The sequence below is a fragment of the Pygocentrus nattereri genome, chromosome 4, assembly GCF_015220715.1.
Source record: "Pygocentrus nattereri isolate fPygNat1 chromosome 4, fPygNat1.pri, whole genome shotgun sequence".
Lineage (NCBI taxonomy): Eukaryota > Metazoa > Chordata > Actinopteri > Characiformes > Serrasalmidae > Pygocentrus > Pygocentrus nattereri.
In genome coordinates, this window is record NC_051214.1 from 44,580,913 (window position 1) to 44,600,685 (window position 19,773).

Sequence of the window (19,773 nt, forward strand, 5' to 3'; positions counted from 1 at the left end):
TCTATTATAAGTGACTTTGTTTCGAGGTTTTCTGTTCTTTTGCAAAAACAGCACAACATGTTAGAACTAAATGTGATTTCCTGAAGAAACTGCAAGAGTGCTTGAAAAGAGTGTGTGTGTTTGTGTGTGTTTCTGTGTAGGTGAACAACACCTCCTTAGGTATGTGTCTGTGTGTGTTGTGTGTCTGTGTGGTGTGTGTGAGAGGGAGAGATGTATGTGTTTGAGGGGGGAGGGGGGGTCATTCAAATGAAGTGTCACTCTGTTATTATGCAGCTCTTAGTGGAGAAGCCTTGTTTGAGTCCGATTTGCACCCTCTGAACAAACAGTCATAACTCAGGAAATGTTTACTCTATCGCTTAACCGGATAGAGGGTGTGAGATAAGACCCCTTGAGGATTATTTTGATCTAATGTTGTGCGTATTGAGATGAAAATGTCTGAGTTATGACGAGTTAAACACAGAGAAAATCTTGAAATAAGCAGATTCTGATTTTGAGAAATTTACATGGGAGTGAATGGGGCAGTTTTCTGTGCCTACTGCCAAACAAATGCTCATAACTCTAAAGCTAATTGATAAAATGATGAGATATTTTAGGTTTTCAGAAAGGACAAGTTTCTCTACCATTTAAAACTGAAATGGAGTTTCTAGGTGAAAGTTTAAGGATTTTAAAGCAGATTCCCTGCGTGATCAGCTGTGTCTGTGAGACTGAGTGGCCTGCTGTGACATCATCGATGTCAGTTAGACTTTGACGTTCTGAACATTCTGCCAATCATTCTGATGGGAGGTTTTTAATTTTTAAAATTAATTTTATTAAAACTACCAATCCAAAAGTCACAGCACCAAGACCTTCAAAAGGCAGTTTGAACGGAGTCTGTACGTTAAGCGGTTTGGGCTGTATTAATCGCAGAAAAGTGTGGAAGAATAAGAAGTAAGAGAGTTAACAACAGAGCGCTGTTTGAAACTCTCTAAATACTGTCTGTGGAGATCAAAAGTATGATACAGACGTAGCAGATAGAGACTAGGTTAAAAAATGTTTGCATATTCCTTCAAGAAAATGACATAATAAATCTAGTGACCATCACGGTGCTGATGACGAGTTTTTATCTTGGAAAGTGAATTTCCATTAGGCTGCTAGGTTTATCACTTTTTTCAAAGTGTGCACGTAAAGGAAAACATGATCCAAATGGAAAAAAGAAGTTATGATATTAGTAGCTGGATATGCTATGAATTAGTGCAAGAATAATGGAGCTGTGGGAGAGATTAAAATAGAGATGCATCTGCTGGAGCTCCGGAAAGCGGAAAAGGAAGAAGATTCATTATGAAGAGAGGAAAACAGAAACACCTCTCAACTCCCTCAAGACTGAACATCTGCCAAATGGTACACACATGCGCACGCACACACACAGACACACACACACACATGCTCGTACACACCCACACACACACGATCCAACACACACACACACACACATATATATACTGTGACGACTCAACTCTTCAATTATTTCATTTCCAGTCAAAACTCCATTAATGCAAGTCGTTCATTTTTCAGTGGCAACAGTTTTACTGAAAATTACACACAAGCTTCATCACCTAAATATATAATAAGAACCGAGTGTATCCACTCTTCACCTTTATCACAGCTTTCATTCATTTGAGGAGACTCTTTTTAGAGGAATCTGCAGAGATATTTTTTTTACACCTGCAAAGTTCCGTCTTGTCTGCTTGTTGAGTTTCTTTGTTTGATTTCTTTTTTTTTTTGTCTATTTCATTTTCTCAGTGAGGCTTCCTGACAGCTACACATCCTTTCAGACCCACAGCGTCTTCTCACAGTGGAAGGATGGACAGAAACACCTGATGTTTTCAGATCTGAAGCAGCTTGATTTTCTCCTCCCTCTCAAAGATGCAAGCTTTTAAGTGATGTTTACCTGATGGGGACAGTGTTGGTGTCGACCAGCACATGTACAGTTGTTAGTAGACCCATTTTCTCTATAACTTTTAATCACTTTTATACATTTTTCTTTAACGTTTAATCGTTTTAGAAACTCATTCAACTCTCCCAGGGATTTCTGGAGACTAAAAGTACATGTCGGTAATTTTTCATGCATGTTGTATATTAACTCTGAAAGTATTGCAGAAATATTAGTATTTCATTGTTATGTTTTAATTGGAAACAAAAGGGTTAAATTCATCTAGAAATGAGGTAGGTACAGCCAAGCAAATTGTCCCATTGGTTAGGACTTCATGAGCTGAACTGAAGGCCCCACACCTTAGATTAGGATGTGACAATGGAACCAAGTGATCAAGTTTTGGTTTATAATAAGGTTTGTGAGTAAAAAAATACTTTAGGTTTTTTGGAAGTCATAGTTATAGTTAATCATTGACTGTGAATAAAGCCACTGTCTAACCAGGTTTCCGTTAGTTGGTACAAATGGACAAAAGTTTTCTGAAAGAGTCACTGCAGAACTGCTACATACAAGGCAACTATGTTAAATATATGTCTGTTACAAGCTTCAAATAAAATATGGAATGTCTGTTACAAGTTTTGATTGCAGAACAGCCAAACAATGTGTCCCAGCATTAGCTTACTGCGAACTTATTATAAGAAATCCCATAGATGTGCTAGCAGAAAATAACCTTGCTGTAGAGGTTGTTTTCATTTTATATTTGAGTGTCCTTTCTCATCTATATTCACCCTCACATTGTATAAGTACTCACACAGGCGTATGTGCACCAACAGAACATGGTAGTGAGCTCCTGCAGCCTGGGCCTCAGCAGTGAGCTCATAATGAATGTGTGTATTTTGTATTTTTCTTGTACTGAGTGGGTTTTCTTGGTGGTTATAGCAGCTGGCCGCCTGGGAACCATCATGACTGGGCCTGTTGTTTAGACCAGAATACCACAACCACCATCAACGCCACTGCCTTCAGCCACAGTGAGCTGGAGAAAAAAGGGGTATGGAGGGGATAAAAAGACGAGATCAATGGGGAGCCGTGGTTGTTGGTTCTGACCGTTAAGGTGTGATTACATGATAAAATGCTGCTAGAAGTCCTTACGACATAGAAAGCACATTTTTTGAAACGTCATAGGTGTTATAAAAACAGCAAAACTTCGAACTCTGAGAATTGTTAGTTTATTTTATGTTTGTTTATAATACCTCTAGAGGGTGGCAGTGAGCAAAGTTTGTTTATATGTTTGTTTTCAGCACTTTTAATGGGAAACAGTGAGTAATGATTGTTGATTTGCTGTTTATTAACATCTATAGAGGGCGCCACTGAGCAACGCTTGCTTATTTGAAGTTAATAACAGCTTTAGAGGGCGATGTTTGTTGATGTTTGTTATTTACACCATAAGAGGGCAGTGATGAGTAATGATTATTTGGTATTTGTTAGTATCACCTTTGGAAGGCTGCACTGAGTAATGTGTTTATTTTGTGTTTGTTAATAACACCTTTAGAGGGCAGCAGTGAGTAATGTTTGTTTATTTTGTGTCTGTTAATAACACCTTTAGAGGGCAGCAGTGAGTAATGTTTGTTCATTTTGTGTTTGTTAATAACACCTTTAGAGGGCAGCAGTGAGTAATGTTTGTTTATTTGGTGTTTGTTAATAACACCTTTAGAGGGCAGCAGTGAGTAATGTTTGTTTATTTTGTGTCTGTTAATAACACCTTTAGAGGGCAGCAGTGAGTAATGTTTGTTCATTTTGTGTTTGTTAATAACACCTTTAGAGGGCAGCAGTGAGTAATGTTTGTTTATTTTGTGTTTGTTAATAACACCTTTAGAGGGCAGCAGTGAGTAATGTTTGTTTATTTGGTGTTTGTTAATAACACCTTTAGAGGGCAGCAGTGAGCGACGTTTGTTTATTTTGTGTTTGTTAATAACACCTTTAGAGGGCAGCAGTGAGTAATGTTTGTTTATTTGGTGTTTGTTAATAACACCTTTAGAGGGCAGCAGTGAGTAATGTTTGTTTATTTGGTGTTTGTTAATAACACCTTTAGAGGGCAGCAGTGAGTAATGTTTGTTTATTTTGTGTTTGTTAATAACACCTTTAGAGGGCAGCAGTGAGTAATGTTTGTTTATTTGGTGTTTGTTAATAACACCTTTAGAGGGCAGCAGTGAGTAATGTTTGTTTATTTTGTGTTTGTTAATAACACCTTTAGAGCGCAGCAGCGAGCAACATGTGTTTATTTGATGTTTGTTAATTGTATTTTTAGAGGACGGCGGTGAGTGATGTATTTTTGAGCAATTTTTTAAAAATTAAAGCGCTTCACTTAAGATGGTCATTTAAATGTGACAAGCTGCTTACTATCTTGTGGAAAACAATATACAGCCAACAACATGACTTATCCAAAATCACAGATTTTCATCTGCAGTTAAGCTTGGAGCTTAACGTTATGCTTCACTACAAGCAGTCCTGTAATATTTCAGGCCAGATTTGTTTCAGAAACCAGCATTTTTCTGCTGCTATCTACCCGACACTAATACCTGGCATTGGACCATCATCTCTAGTTTAGATCAAAGTAGAAAAGAGGGCAAACTAAATGTAGCACTACACACTTCATCTTCTCTGTCTGATGAAAAACGAGTACTAAGATGTACAGGACATGAAATGGCATTCTCAGTTGTCTTTAGTTCCAAATTTGTTTGCATGAACGTTAAAAGTTTTGATGAGATGTGACTGGCAGAGGGCTACACGCTTTCGAGCAGCCATAACACTGAAGTAAGCCAGACCATCAGCGGCTAAACACAACGGCAGTGGAGTCAGTAGGGCACATCCAGTTTCCAATAAAGCTGTTCTCCTTCTGCTGGCATTAGCTTTGTGGCACGACAACATAATGTTAAACGTCGCCAGTGACAGGAAATGCCAGCTAGTGGTTTCAAAGACAGAACAGCTCCACTTCATTCTGTCCAAAGCAAAAACCAAACCTACTGTAAATCTGATGTGGAGGCTAACACTTTAAAGCTTATACACATGTGCTAAAACGCAAACACATCAGTTGTTAGTGCTAAGCTGTAAGCCAAGCTAACCATGGAATCAATGCTGAACGTGAACAGAACTGACTTTATTATTCGATTGGCACTAGATAATCATGTGATGTTTCAAAGAACAGTTAAATGGCTCATAGAAATCTATGCTAAAACTGATTTAAAGCTGACGTGGTGGCTAATGCTTTAGAGTTCAAATAGTGCAAACTAGCAATTAGGAATAAGCATTCAGATATTTTGATATTTAAGCATATGAAAGACTCATTAACGAATATCTGGTTTTCCGCAGGGAAGGAAAACAATGACATTGACCATAAATAAATCAATTAAAAGGGGACTTTGGCTGAAAATAATTGGTTGAAGGATTACCTCTTTGGAACGGTAATGGAGGCTGCCTCTTCAGATGAGTTAATGACCTAACAAAGCTAACGTGTCACATGGGACGCTGATGAGCACTTATTGACATCTACACAAGGTATTTTCTCCCCAGTGGACGACAGCAATATGCTATTTGTCAGAGAAGTATGTTTTTATTGTTTATGGATCAAGCTAGCATTAGTTAGTTAGTGATAAAATTGCATCTCTTTGGTTTTGGCAGCACCCTCATGTCCAGGCGCTTCTGTTTTGTATTAGCAAAATTATAACATAATTACTTGCAACTATGAGTAAAACCAATGTGTTTCACTGCACTGGTAGCCTGTATGTTTCCTACAACATAATGAATACCTGAATACGGACTTCAGTATTGGAAGACTGGCACCTCAAACAGTCAACTGCGGGATGAAGCACCCGAACGCTACTATCAAGTAACTAAATAAAAGAGACAAAATGGTCCAGAGTGAGCTGGTCACGTAGAACTGAACATGCTTTGAAGTTGATGTGGTGGTTAATACGTCATAGCTTTAGTGTAGCATTAGCGAATTAGCACGGATTTGAAAGTAGACATTCTCTAAATAGGGCACCACAGCCCTGTAAAACTCCTGGACACTCAATAAGTGGAATTCTAGCTATGGTTAGGATGCATTTTAGAACAGACAGATATCAGATTAGCTGCAGAACCTGATCTTCTTAGTTAAAGTGTTGAAGTGCTGCCTAACATGCTGAAAAAAAAGCAAAAACTAGCATGAATCCCATCCTGGTTTACGCTGGTTTAGCTAGTCACTCAGAATAGTCATGCTGGTTGACCAACATACTGGCACCCCAAACACATCATTGCTGCCTGAACACAGTAAACCTTTTATCTCCAAACCGGTAACTTTACGTGAGAAGGAAAAAACATTCTTGACTTGTAATAGAAGGCAGTGCCGCAAGATTCTCTTTCAAGTAGTTGGGATAGTGTAGTGGTTAACACCTTTGTCTTCTACACTGTAGACTGCGGTTCAATCCCCTACCAGAGCAAACACCCTACACTATACCAATAAGAGTCCCTGGGCAAGACTCCGAACACTGCCTTGACCTACCTGTGTAAAAATGATCAAATTGTAAGTCGCTCTGGATAAGAGTGTCAGCCAAATGTAAAAATGTAAGTAGTTCAGGCCCATTTCTGCTCAGTAATTCATCATAGAATTTTATCAAAATGCAAAGAGTAACTGGAGTTTTCAAATAAAGGAACAAAAATGAAAATTTAGATGCAAGTTTTTGTGTGAAAGCACTGATAAGCTGGTTTGCTAGTGATCAGCATTGCTGTTGTAAGCCACCTTTTTCACACAACTGTCCCAGCGTTAGTGGGAAATCTACACCTTACAAACTTCTTCCCTGTATACAAATGGTTTGACTATGCTAACATGCTAACAAGCAGAAAGGATTGGATTCCTGGACATTTTGTTTGGAATGATTCCATATACTTGAACAGGGAAATCCTGGATAGGTGGCAGTCCCACCAAGAAATCAGTGGTGCACAAACCTGGAGAGCTGAAAAAAATAAACTACACAAATGAAAAAGGTGGCAGATTTTACATCCAATCATTAAAATGCATTTTAAAACAGTGCATGACACTTTGTTACAGAAATACTTCAAGGAAAAACAGGAGTTCAAGTTCTGTATCACATCAAAACATATTTTCTCTCTCACTGAAAAAAGTGGATGGGGTTGGTGTAACTTTATGGCAGGCCAAATCAAACCCCATCACAGGCCAACTTCGCTCAGCCCTACTCTACGGCTACAGACAAAAACAAACTGATAGAGCGGAAAAGTTTTCAAGTTGGTGGCTAATACTTTACAGCTGGCGCTGAAATTAGACATTCTCTAAGACCGGGATCCAAGAACAACTGATCATGAGCTAATTTCACAGGGAGTCCATCTTACAGACAGATAAGCCTTCAAATGCAGTTCAGGAGGTCTAACAGCACAAAAGCTGACACCATCCGCTCCTTCTTCATATCATGACAGGAAAGTGGCCATATGCGTCACAGAACAATCCAGAGAGGAAGGAAAAGCTGTACGCTGGGGCAGCTGAGGTATAGCTGGCTCAGGCCCACAGGAAGGCCTGGCCAGGGACTGGTTTTACAGACAGAGGGCAGAGACTTCCCATGGGAAAAGAAAGACTGTGATAAGTAGCAGTGTACAAATTCATCTGAAGGTGGAGATTCAACTGCATCAGCTTCAGAACATTTACTCTTTCAAACTGGAAGGGCCTTCAGTCTCATAACTACATAACTAACATATTAGCCCATTAGTGAGACTCTGGACACAGGTGTGATGTCAACTTGGCATCGAAGCTTACAAAACTAGTCTTTATGACAACTGAAGCTTGTTGGACTTCGCCTTTATAGATGCTTTTGCAGGTTTATGGCAATTATGAAAGGCCACATCCCATTCCTTTATTGTTGAATGCACTCTGTATTGTATTGTATTGTATTGCATGGCACTGCATAGCACAGAGTTCTGTGCTCAACTCTGTTCCTTTTTCTCTCAGTATCTACAGTGACTTTTGTATCTAGCAGTATCTGAGCTCAGGACTGTCTTTTTCTCTAACCTATTGGTAACTAGCTAAGATACTTTCTCTAGATAGACAGAGCACTTCTTGTAAGTCGCTCTGGATAAGAGCGTCTGCTAAATGCTGTAAATGTAAATGTGTTGTTGAAGTTACTTAGCTGAATAAAAAAGTCCGCAATTTAAGGGAGTAAATCAACTGTAATGAGATATATTGTCACTGTCGACATCTCTATTTTTGGTTTGTTTTTCATTTTTTGACATAATTTGAAAAAAGCTAACTGCCTTTGGAATAAAAATCAGTATGAATGGACCCAGCCCTTGACTTCCATTAAAAGCTCAGAAATCTTTTCTTGTCCTTTTTGGTTTCAAGATTCAAATAGTTAGTGTCTTGTTCTTATATCAGATACTGTAAGCAGTGAATAGTTCCTCTACAATTCACATTTGCTTTTTGTATTTTTTTATATATTCACCATATTTGATTTTGGAATGTGTGAGTGAAATATTGAAGCAAAAAAATCTAATGTCATCAAATCATGGTGAAAAAACTTTTCTTAATCAAACTGAATCATCACGAGGTCAGGCATTTAGCCTTAGCTCTGGAGTGTGGGAATGGACCACAGGAAGCCAGACTGACCCTGTTCTCTCCTGCTGCCTGAGAGGAACCCTTGTGCTACTGCTGTATTCAGACGGGTGGAGCTCTGCTTACTTCAGGTGGGGAGCTGAGCAGCACAGGGTGGGTCCCTGCAGCTGCTTCCGTGCACTGGTATGGGCTTTTTCCTCTTCCTCCATAAACATGAACACTAGAGTAAGCACCTTGAAAGGTCTTTTTGTTCCTCTTCGTCCATAGTACAGAGAACACTAGGCTGGCAGCTTAAAGCATTCCAGCGTAAAAAAGACTAGTGTTTAAAACTTTATGTAGTCCAGCACTGTACAGTTGTGCGGAAAGGTTTGAACACCCCTGGTCAAATGACAAGTTTTGTTGATTTTCAAAGTGAAAGTGACATATCATCTACAGATAACACACTAAAACAGTGCATTAACATATAAACATAGTGGGAAAAAATGTAGAAAAACGTTAAAAACACCAACAGCAGGGGTGCCAGTAACAGAAGTATATTATTTTTATTTTTTACAAGGATTGTTTAAAAGAGAAATTACAGTAATTTACTGCCCTTTTTCTCTACGTATAGTTCAACTATATTTTTAAACATAATTACTTCTAAAATAAATGTAAATGTGAAATAAAGGTGATCATTTGTCTTTGTCACTTCAGACTATTTCTGTAAATTAACAACAGAGCTGTTTAAATACTATATATCTATACACAACATGCACTTAGCCTTGCTTTTTTATTAAATTCACTGAGGCTAAGGCCCAATCCCATTTCACCCCTTGCCCCTAGTGGGTTTGGTGTCCCAATTTTTGTTGAGGTAGAGGGGTAGGGCGAAGTGTTAGGGTTACATGGACCTCCAAACGGAGGCTTTTCAGAGGCACACTCCACACAGTGTTATGAGACGGGAAGAAAAACTGGTAAGGTGGCTGGGCAAGCATCCAAAGAAACCAACAGACATGATTATTTTCTCCGTTAAAAAATTACAATAACCATTGCATCTGAGTTTAATGTCATTTCAGTGTATTATGGTCATTTTCTTCATAACAAGCACAAAACCTCTAACAGCATGCTAATGCCTTGGTAGATAGCTAGCTAACTTTCCCCTTCCACTTTAAACAGTCCGGCAGCGTAGAAACCCGCAGTGCCAGAATGTAACTGCTGTACCATTTAAGGTGGAACTGAAAAAAAATTCTAACAAGAAGTTGAATAGCTGATTTCAGCTTCATATCACCAAAGAACTAGGGGTGGGCAATAATAAATAATTGTCTTATACCCCCTCTTTGAAAGCATATGATGCCCTAAAAGTAAGTAGTAAGTAAAGCCCAGCAGGGAGGTTGCTGTACTGTTCCCTTCTCTGCTATAACTGAAGATGGACCACTAGTAGCCTGTTAATGAAGCAATGTTTTTTTTTTTACTTGAGGGTTGTCCTATTTCGTAGGGCAAGATTTCAACCACTACCCCTTGGAAGTTAAGGGTTTGGGTGACACTCAAAAACAAGGGGCAGGGGTTAAAAAGAAGAAATGGGATTGGGCCTAACACTCATGGTGTCCTACTGTTGGGGTGAATGCTTAAGTGGTTATTTAGAATTCTGTGTCCATATATGCTTAATATAGACATGTTTACAAAAGATGCATCAATGGTAACACTTTTTTGGCCAGACGGTTTGTTTCATCTGGATGGGACTAAGACTGGACTGAGACACTCAATTCTGATTAGACTCAAACGAACTTGCTGTAACACCCAGTGAGTCATACAGACATAGCAGCTATGGAAGGCGTCAGAACATGCCATGTGTCATTAAATTCAGCAGATTCACTCAGTTATTCCCTCACCCGCATACCTGCGTGCATCTGGTTGAGTAGACAGATGACTGAGTTAGTTTACTAAATTACAATAAGTACATGATAATTAAGCATTCTAAAGGGTCGAGAGACTCACAAACTTGACTTTATTACTATTGATGTGTCAATTTAAAGATTCTTCATCTCCAGGATATTCAGTGGGCAGCTCATTGGTGATTTGCAAGTGGTGAGATTCAGATTTGAGATTATTTAGTCTTTTTAGTCTTCTTAGTTTTTGCATTCTAAACTTTTCCTTTGCAAGATTTGCGGGGTGTGAAATCCACTCCCCCCGAGGAGAAACGTGCTCATTTATTCTGCTCCTTTGTTCCTTAGGAAAGAGAGGGATGAGAAGCCACATTGCGGGACAAGTGTCTGGCACGGGCTGGCCATTTCAGCGTCCAGATGCCTCTGCATCACGCAGGTGCTCAGATCCAATGGCCATCCATCAATGTCTAGCAGGATTTAAAATTCAACAGAGACCCTACAGCACCGCCACTGGGTTTAGTGCTGTGATCGACACCGGCTCTCAGTATGCAGTGAGATTCTACCAAACTGGTTCAAAGTCAGAGCTCAAAACACATTTCAGACTTCTAACTGACTTGGACTTTAGAATAAAATCCTTTTGCATTTATTGAGCCTGTACCTTAATTATGTTCATTTGAACATTGCATTTTGTCAAGAACCAATCATAATTTACATTTATGGCATTTGGCTGACGCTCTTATCCAGAGCAACTTACAGTTTGATCATTTTACACAGGTAGGCCAAGGTGGTGTTAGGAGTCTTGCCCAAGGACTCTTATTGGTATAGTGTAGGGTGCTTACCCAGGTGGGGATTGAACCCCAGTCTACAGTGTAGAAGGCAGAGGTGTTAATCACTACACTAACCAACCACCATAATACTACCGAAACATGACCAAATATTTCAGTAGCGACAATTTTAGCTAATTTTGAGCAGAATACTTAAATGCTAATGACTACTAAACACAGCTTTGAACAGATTCACATAAAATCAACATATTTTTCATCAAAACACAAAAATGTTTACTTAAATGCTGAAAACATGTGTTCCTGTAGTGAACATTCTAAATGTTACACAGTGATTTTCAGACTTTGGGACACATTAACTTCAAAAAAGTGGGATATAACTGCTCACCATGTGGCCGTGAGGGTCAGGGATGCAGTCTCACTTCCTGCTTTAAAATGCAGGGGTGTGGCTAAAATAAGGCTCCATCTATGGACTAAAACCTTTCCTGTTTCAGTAGTGACATGAAAACACGGGACAGCATTTTTTTAAGTAAAACTTAAACGCATGATGAATCTTAGTAAGAATAAGTCTTTGGACTTGTTTTTGTTAAAAAAAAAGATCCTTAAAAATCTGAAAAAAGCATTATTCTCACAAGTGTAAATTAGGGGATAGGGTTTGGGACAGAGAAAATACCCTATAAAAGATTATTTTGTATTTACTTAGCTAATTACTATCTCTATTAATGCCTTGGGTTTGAATAGTTCATGACATTAAGTATTTATCCTAAGTATGAATACTTGTTTTTATTTTAAAATTTCTTTTACTGTGTGAATGCAGAACGAATTTAGTAAAATGGTTCATATAAATCTATACTTCCTTTCACCTAGTGATCCAATTTATGTTTAATTCAAAAGAGTATATTTTTTGAAGAAATATTAAATCAAAAGTATGTAAATTCTGCCATTTCCCCTGCAAAATCTGCCTTTATAAAGCCAAAGGCCACATAGTTTATCCAGCCTTGTGATGTCAACACTGTAACCTTTCATACCAAAAGGCCTTCGGGCCAAAAGAGTTTTAATATGTGCTTTTAACTAGAGAAGGTACTGACCCGATACCAGGGATCAGCAATTATTCTGAGCAACATGATGGAAAGTTTCAGTCTAACTGAACTACACTAAAAATGCAAACAGGTTCTAGCTATTTTCTGGCTAAGAGTGTACAAAGTTCAAGTACAAACTTTAAAGTGCTGTATAATTATTATGGGTAAAATGATGGCATAAAATAAATTACCCTAAATTTAAATAGCCAATGGTACTGTATGGAGCTCCATCATTTCTGAGAATGCAGTTCAATGCTGAGAGGCTTTAAACTGCTCACTAGCTTACACTTGACTTTGGGCATGGAGACCTTAGGTCCATGTGTGGCTGCTCTAGAGCGTCCCATTCTATTGACCAGTACTTGAACATTTGAATTGGCAGTAGGTGCACTTTAAAGCAGCTGAACCGACTAACTAGAATTTGGTTATTTGGACACTTTTGGACATACAGTGTAACTTGTGTCAGTGGAAAGTGTGAATGAAAATCCAACATTATTTTAAAAAGTTCTAAAGAAGGCAAGGTGTCTCCAAACTTGTGACAACAGCAACTTCATGGGCCCAGAAGACGAATATTCAGCCCCTTTGTGAAAAAACACAGAGTCAGCAATTTCTAGAACAACCACATTCAGTGAGAGAGATTTAAGCAGCTCAGCAGTAGATTAATGACTCATTTAACTGAAAGTCTGCCGGACTGAGCGCAGTGATGAAGTGCAGCTTTAGCTTGCCGATGCTCTGTACGTACTGGAGCTGAGACTGAGCCTGCACTGCTTTCAGCACCCGCCTCCATCCAACTTGTCCACACAAATGCATGCATCTGCTGGCCACTAATGGGCAGGACGCTGTGGTTACTGCTAAGCCTGAGTAAACACACTGATACCACATACAAACCAGTTCACAGTGTTATGCCACAAGCAAAACTAACAGTTTGAAAGCAAATAGAGTGAATAAATTAAAAAAAAAAAAAAGACTTCTACGAAACGATGCACATGACATTGGATAAGACTGTGCTCAGGATTGTTCTGTGTCAAGGAAGGGGTCAACTTGTAAAGTATAATTAACCCTCTCTCACTGAAATACTGTTGACGATACGTTAAGAGTGTCCTCTATTACTCACTAAGATTTGTCTCCAGGGTGATCAGTGTGCACGAATGTCCATGTTGGTCATAGTAAAAAGAAGCATCATGTGAAACTGAAGCTTTCTGTGTCCTAGTTTTTAGATCAACTTTCTTCCAAAGGTATCACCAACCTGGCCCACAAATGGCTCACTTTGTACTTAATCAATAGGAAAAATAAATATGTTAAATGGTGTTCCCCAGGTGTAATTACTGGGCCCCTTTATCTTCATCAATTATCTTCTTCCATCGGGATCTATTATGAAGCACTAAGCTACTGATTTCCATTATTACGCATTTGATACCCAGCTCTATATATGTACCTTGCCTACAGCTACATCTCTACTTTCCATTCTCATATACTATCTACATATACATATACTAAGACTTTTCATTAGGTCTAAATTTGCGATTTCTAAATGATCTGATTTTCATATTAACTTTAAGGATTTTACTTTTTCCCAAACTACACAAATCAAAAGCCTTAGTATGGTAATGGACAGTACTCTGTCCTATGCTGGCTCTACCTATGAAGCGACATATGCAGCTATTTGTGGCTCTGTGGCTGCCAGGGGCCCCTTAACAAGTTGTGGGTTATCTATCTATCTATCTATCTATCTATCTATCTATCTATCTATCTATCTATCTATCTATTTATGTATTTACTCATGCTTGTAGTTGGACAACAAAACTACTGGATCTGGGTCTGTTATATTAATTGTTATATCTCTTAAAGTTATATTTTTGCTTATGGCGCTTCCTAGTTCTCTGCTATACTACACTCTACGTCTCAATCTCTCATCCACGGGAGCTTGTCATTTTAGCCAATATGCACTTTGACTTTGTGACTCTCCATTTCTCCATTGTTGCCTCCATTTTTTTATTAAATATTATTTTCTGTTTGACATTGTTGAACTGTGCATTTCAATAAAATTAATTATTACTTTAATTGCCTTCTTTTCTATCACTGCATGAAAGAAGCTGCATGCTGCCTTTATTGTTGGATGTGCTGTGAAAGTTTCTGACTGAGTGTGTAAATGTTCAGGGGGCAATTAGCAATGGTTTCTTTGATCAGTGTACCAAAAGGATACTGAAATGTGAAGTACATTCCTGTTCATGATTTCTTATGCACAAAGGTAATTTGTGAAACAAAGTGAAAAAATCGATGAATATTATACTTTTGTTAGATCATGTTCTTTAAATAGCAAAATGACATCAATGAGAAATCACATTTGTAATGAAGAAAAGTAGAGGGTAAAGGGAAAACAGCCACTTGTGCTCTGCCTCTGTATTAAACACTTAATGCTTGACACTTTTGGTGCTGAAGGCCAGCTGATTCCAGCCTCTAGAATGAATCTGAAAGCTTAAAAGTGTTGCATGAAGAAAACATATCCACCCAGCCAAAAACAGCCAAGCCACATCCACCAATTGTGCTGCTAGCGTTTTATTTTCATACTGCATGGTCCAGCCCAGTGCAGGACAGGCCTGCAAGATATATACAAAGAAATCCTAAACTACAAAGGGCAACATATGGTGATTAAAATAAGCTCTGCCCTATATAAAAATCTAAACTCTTTCATTGCTTTTTAACCAAAATGATTTATGTTTGTTGGATTTTGTGAATGCATCAATTTATCCAGCCCTCATATGTGACCAGTCAGGATGCTGATAGTCCTGAATAAAACAGTGAGTGACTAGGATAATAACTAGAATGTGTAAACCAGGGTCTAGGCTAACAGATGAAGTATACTGAAGTAGAATATATGATGCATTAAGTAGTGATATGATGCATTCAACAAAGACATTAGAGGGCTGTTATAAAATTGCCCAGAGCCCACCACCCTCCTCTCCTCTCTCCAATGGCTCACCTGCACTGCTGGTAGTTACTGAGGCCATCAGATGGGTTCAGAAATCAATGTTGTTTCTTTGTCAAATATTCAAATTTATTCAACTTTTGAATGCATTTTTAATCATACTATTATTTTGCAAAGAAAATAAGAGAAAAGATAAATAACTCCAGCAAACAACTGATTTCCAAGTCAATCTTATGTCTCATAAATTCTCAGCTCAGTATAAAATCGACACAAACGCAAACATTGTTAAACCAGCGATTCTCAAGCTAGGGGTTGCGACTTTCACAAAAAGTTACAGCTAAGCCACACAGCTAAACTTATAAATATAAAGTGATTAAGGAAAGTCTGTCAAACAGATCATTTGGTTTCATAAACACACTTTACATATATTTTTTTACATATTCTAACAGCCCTCATAAATACATCACTGAATGAGAGCACAGAGTCTGGACATTGTACACTTTTGTAGTATCAATATTGTGAATCCTGGCATCATGATAATGATTAACAAGTAATATAATACATAGCCCTTCTTCAGAACATCTGCTCCCACCTGGAGCCCACAGGTCTGGAAGTGACGGTGATTTGAGAGAACAGAAAGGTTTGTCACCATTCTTCCTGCCTGATTGGCTATGAAAAATACCTCTGACATGTTTAGAAGACAAAAGCACCCTGCTTGGCCATGCTCACACAACACAAGGGAATTTTGCTGACATGCTGTTTAGTTAAGAAGAACTGGAAAAATCTCATTCTTACTCTCACTATCTTTCTTTTGCACACATGCACACATACATTTTCACTAAGAAACTACTTCTTTTGGCCATGCATTGCTATTTAGCCATTTCCTGTCATTTGCAGCTAGACAATCAGAAGAGGACTTTCAAGAGGCAGACTTTTCCAAGTCTACCATCAGTCAGTCTGCATACTGGACAATCAACTGTTCTTCTGTTTATATGTTCCTCTGACCTTCAGGAGAATGTTTCTTTGGGAAGCTTAAACAACTTCTGCAGCTAAAAGTTGGCACTGGATAGGTGGATAGGCAACAGCCTCAGTGTGCCTCCACCAGGGATGTAAGTCTGTGACCTCACAACGAATCAATTCTGAATACGATTCTTTTTTAAATGATTCACTGCATCATGAAATGACTCAAATTTTACTCAATACACAAACATGACTAGAGAATCTATTTGCACAGCGGTGTAAGTAAATAAAAACAATATACCAAGCTTTTAGTGGATTAACATAATAAAAGTTATGGCTTTGAAGCAGGTTAGGTTGAAGCAGATCTCCACCCAAAGCCTTGAGAACATCCACACGCATTCAGACACAACACTCCAGGACTATGCTAGCCTTGACTTCCCATTTTTAATCTTCCTATCTGCCATGCACACTGTGTTTACCACAGAAATACATACAGGCGTTAGATTAGCAGACACACCCAGGCTTGCCTTTGCCCATCCGCCCATCCAGTTCCAACTTTAAGCTGCAGAAGTTGTTTTTTGATTTCAGTCATTCCTCTTCCCAAAAGTTCTCCTCCAGGCCAGAGGAAAATGTAAACATGAGAACAGCAGCAACCCCTTCACTCTCTTACATAACTTTTGCTACTCCAAACTTCAGCTCCGTGCCACAGAAACTGATCTCACTGCTGGGAATTTAAGAGCCATGCCGGTTATGCAACAGTGGGAGAGGCTCACGAGCACCAGAGCACATGGAAAACAATGACGGACAAAAGCTTCCACAGGCAGAGCTGCCTGATGAGTTACAATGATACTTAGCATATGCTCTATATGTCCATGCTGTACATATAAATGTACACTGTATGTCCATAAATATCCAGACATGTGCACAGTCATGTAATATGTATGGAAAAGTATTGTCAGTAACATGGGATGCTCTGCACATTAGCCTAAAGTCACCATATGCAATGCAAAAGGGCTGTAAAGCACTCATTAGACTGTGGAGCAATGGAAACATATTCACTGCAGTGATGAGGCTCCACTGAACACCTGTGGGATGAGTTGGAGTGATGGAGCTCCACTGAACATCTTCGGGATGAGCTGGATAGATGAATCTCCAATGAACACCTTCAGGATGAGTTGGAGAGATGAATCTCCACTGAACACTTTTGAGATGAGTTGGAGAGATGAATCTCCACTGAACACCTTCGGGATGAGCTGGAGAGATGAATCTCCACTGAAGACCTTTGGGATGAGTTGGAGAGATGAATACCCACTGAAGACCTTTGGGATGAGTTGGAGAGATTAATCTCTACTAAACACCTTTGGGATGTGTTGGAGAGATGAATCTCTACTAAACACCTTTGAGATGAGTTGGAGAGATGAATCTACACTGAAGACCTTTGGGATGGGTTGGAGAGATGAAACTCCACTGAACACCTTTGAGATGAGTTGGAGAGATGAATCTACACTGAAGACCTTTGGGATGGGTTGGAGAGATGAAACTCCACTGAACACCTTCAGGATGAGTTGGAGAGATGAATCTCCACTGAACCCCTTTGGGATGAGTTGGAGAGATGGGTCCCCATTGAACAACTTCAGGATGAGTTGGAGAGATGAATCTCAACTGAACCCCTTCGGGATGAGTTGGAGAGATGGGTCCCCATTGAACAACTTCAGGATGAGTTGGAGAGATGAATCTCCACTGAACACCTTTCGGATTAGTTGGAGAGATGGATCTCCACTGAACACCTTTGGGATGAGTTGGAGAGATGAATCTCAACTGAACACGCTCAGGGTGAGTTGGAGAGATGGATCTCCACTGAACACCTTCGGGATGAGTTGGAGAGATGAATCTCCACTGAACACGTTCAGTGTGAGTTGGAGAGATGGATCTCCACTGAACACCTTCAGGATGAGTTGGAGAGATGAATCTCCACTGAACACCTTTGGGATGAGTTGGAGAGATGAATCTCCACTGAACACCTTCAGGATGAGTTGGAGAGATGGATCCCCATTGAACACCTTCAGGATGAGCTGGAGAGATGGATCCCCATTGAACACCTTCAGGATGAGCTGGAGAGATGAATCTCCACTGAACACCTTTGGGATGAGTTGGAGAAATGAATCTCCACTGAACACCTTTGGGATGAGTTGGAGAGATGAAACTTCACTCAAAGACCTTTTGGATAAGTTGGAGCTTTGTAAACAATCCAGATTCAGCAATTATCGGTGCTGACTACACTAATTCTCTCATAGCTGAATCAAACCTTCTCAGAATAACAGAAGCTGCTAGTGCAACAAAGGGAGACCACCTCCCTATTAATACAGTGAATGTTGGAAGAAAGGTTTGAAGGATGCTTTTGTATATTTTTTGTATCTCCATACACTTTATACTATCATCTCCTTGTTCTTTGAGACAAAAAAGTAAGCCATCTCTAAAGCTGGTCTAAATCTAGAACAATAGTTCTATTTAGACAATCACCATAAAAACATGAACAAGAGCTTTACCTCCACCTTCTAGCGCACAGAAGCTCATAAAGAAAAACATCTGCATCCACTACTGCTTTTACAGCCCCAGTGCAAAGATCTCATCAGCTCCCAGGGCCCAAAACACAAGACTGAAATGCATTATGGGTCACTGAAGTTCACACAAAGCCTTGGGGAAAGAAGGCTCAGTGTTCTTGGCATGTTAAAGCCTTAATCGTGAGGGATTTCAAGCTAGCAGCTTACCATTTACCCCATAAAACCTGCTCCCCTATAGACACACGCTAAGCAATGTCTGAGAGTTGTAACTTATTACTGCAGACACGAACACACATACACTTTAATAATGCTTTCCCTCACTAAGACATGTGAGAGATGAATGAGACCTTCAGAGGGGAAAACACAGATGAGAGAACTGAATTGTACACCCACAATGTGTGTGAGAATGTGTGTGTTTTTGTACATTTTCAGGATGCAAGCATCTTGAGGTTAAGTTCAGGGTGAGGCGTAGGTTAGGTTTACATATAGATCTATACTTATCTATACTTACATACAGACTACCCTTCTTTTCTTTAATTTCTAATTAAAATGGCCATTAAGAGCAAGTAATTATTTTTTTTAGTAGATATTTCTGAGGATAGTAAATGTGAGATTATCTAATCACATAAGAAATGGAAATTTACATAATTGAGTTCATTAAAGCTACTAACAGCCACTCAGGACCTGCCAGAGCACCAACACTGCTCCCATCAGAAAAACAGCACTTAAAGCTTTCCTCTTTGAGAGAGAAGAGAAAATTAAGCTGCTTCAGATCTGAAAACATCCACAGGTGTTTCTGTCCATCCCTCCCCTGTGAGAAGACCACTCAGCACTATGGGTCTGAAAGGATGTGTCGCTGATGAGAAGCCTCACTGAGAAACTTGCATATATCTCAGGGCATATGTATGAACCTACATCCTGACGCTGTATTAAAAACAAACATGTCTGTGTTTGTGTCCATGTGTGGCCGATGCTTGTGTATACTTGAAAAGCTCAAGTAAGCAATTGTACTGATGAAAGAGCGCACCAGACCTATCGCTCTCTTCTGGGAACAACGGAGAAATAAAATGGGCAAATGGAGGAGTATCTGCAATTAAACACAGCTGTGGCA

The 19,773-nt window shown here is 39.2% G+C and overlaps 1 protein-coding gene across 8 annotated transcripts in view; it reads right to left on the bottom strand.

The window, feature by feature from the left end:
• LOC108444009 (T-lymphoma invasion and metastasis-inducing protein 2) overlaps positions 1 to 19,773 on the bottom strand; it is a 76,838-nt gene that overhangs the window by 43,082 nt on the left and 13,983 nt on the right. Inside the window, exon 1 of one of the 8 annotated variants that reach the window (XM_037538207.1) lies at positions 16,619 to 16,748. The exons of the other annotated variants lie outside the window; for them this stretch is intronic. The gene's annotated coding sequence lies outside the window, so the exon portion shown is untranslated. Of the gene's footprint in view, positions 1 to 16,618; positions 16,749 to 19,773 lie in introns of those variants that run through there. 8 annotated transcript variants of the gene reach the window in all.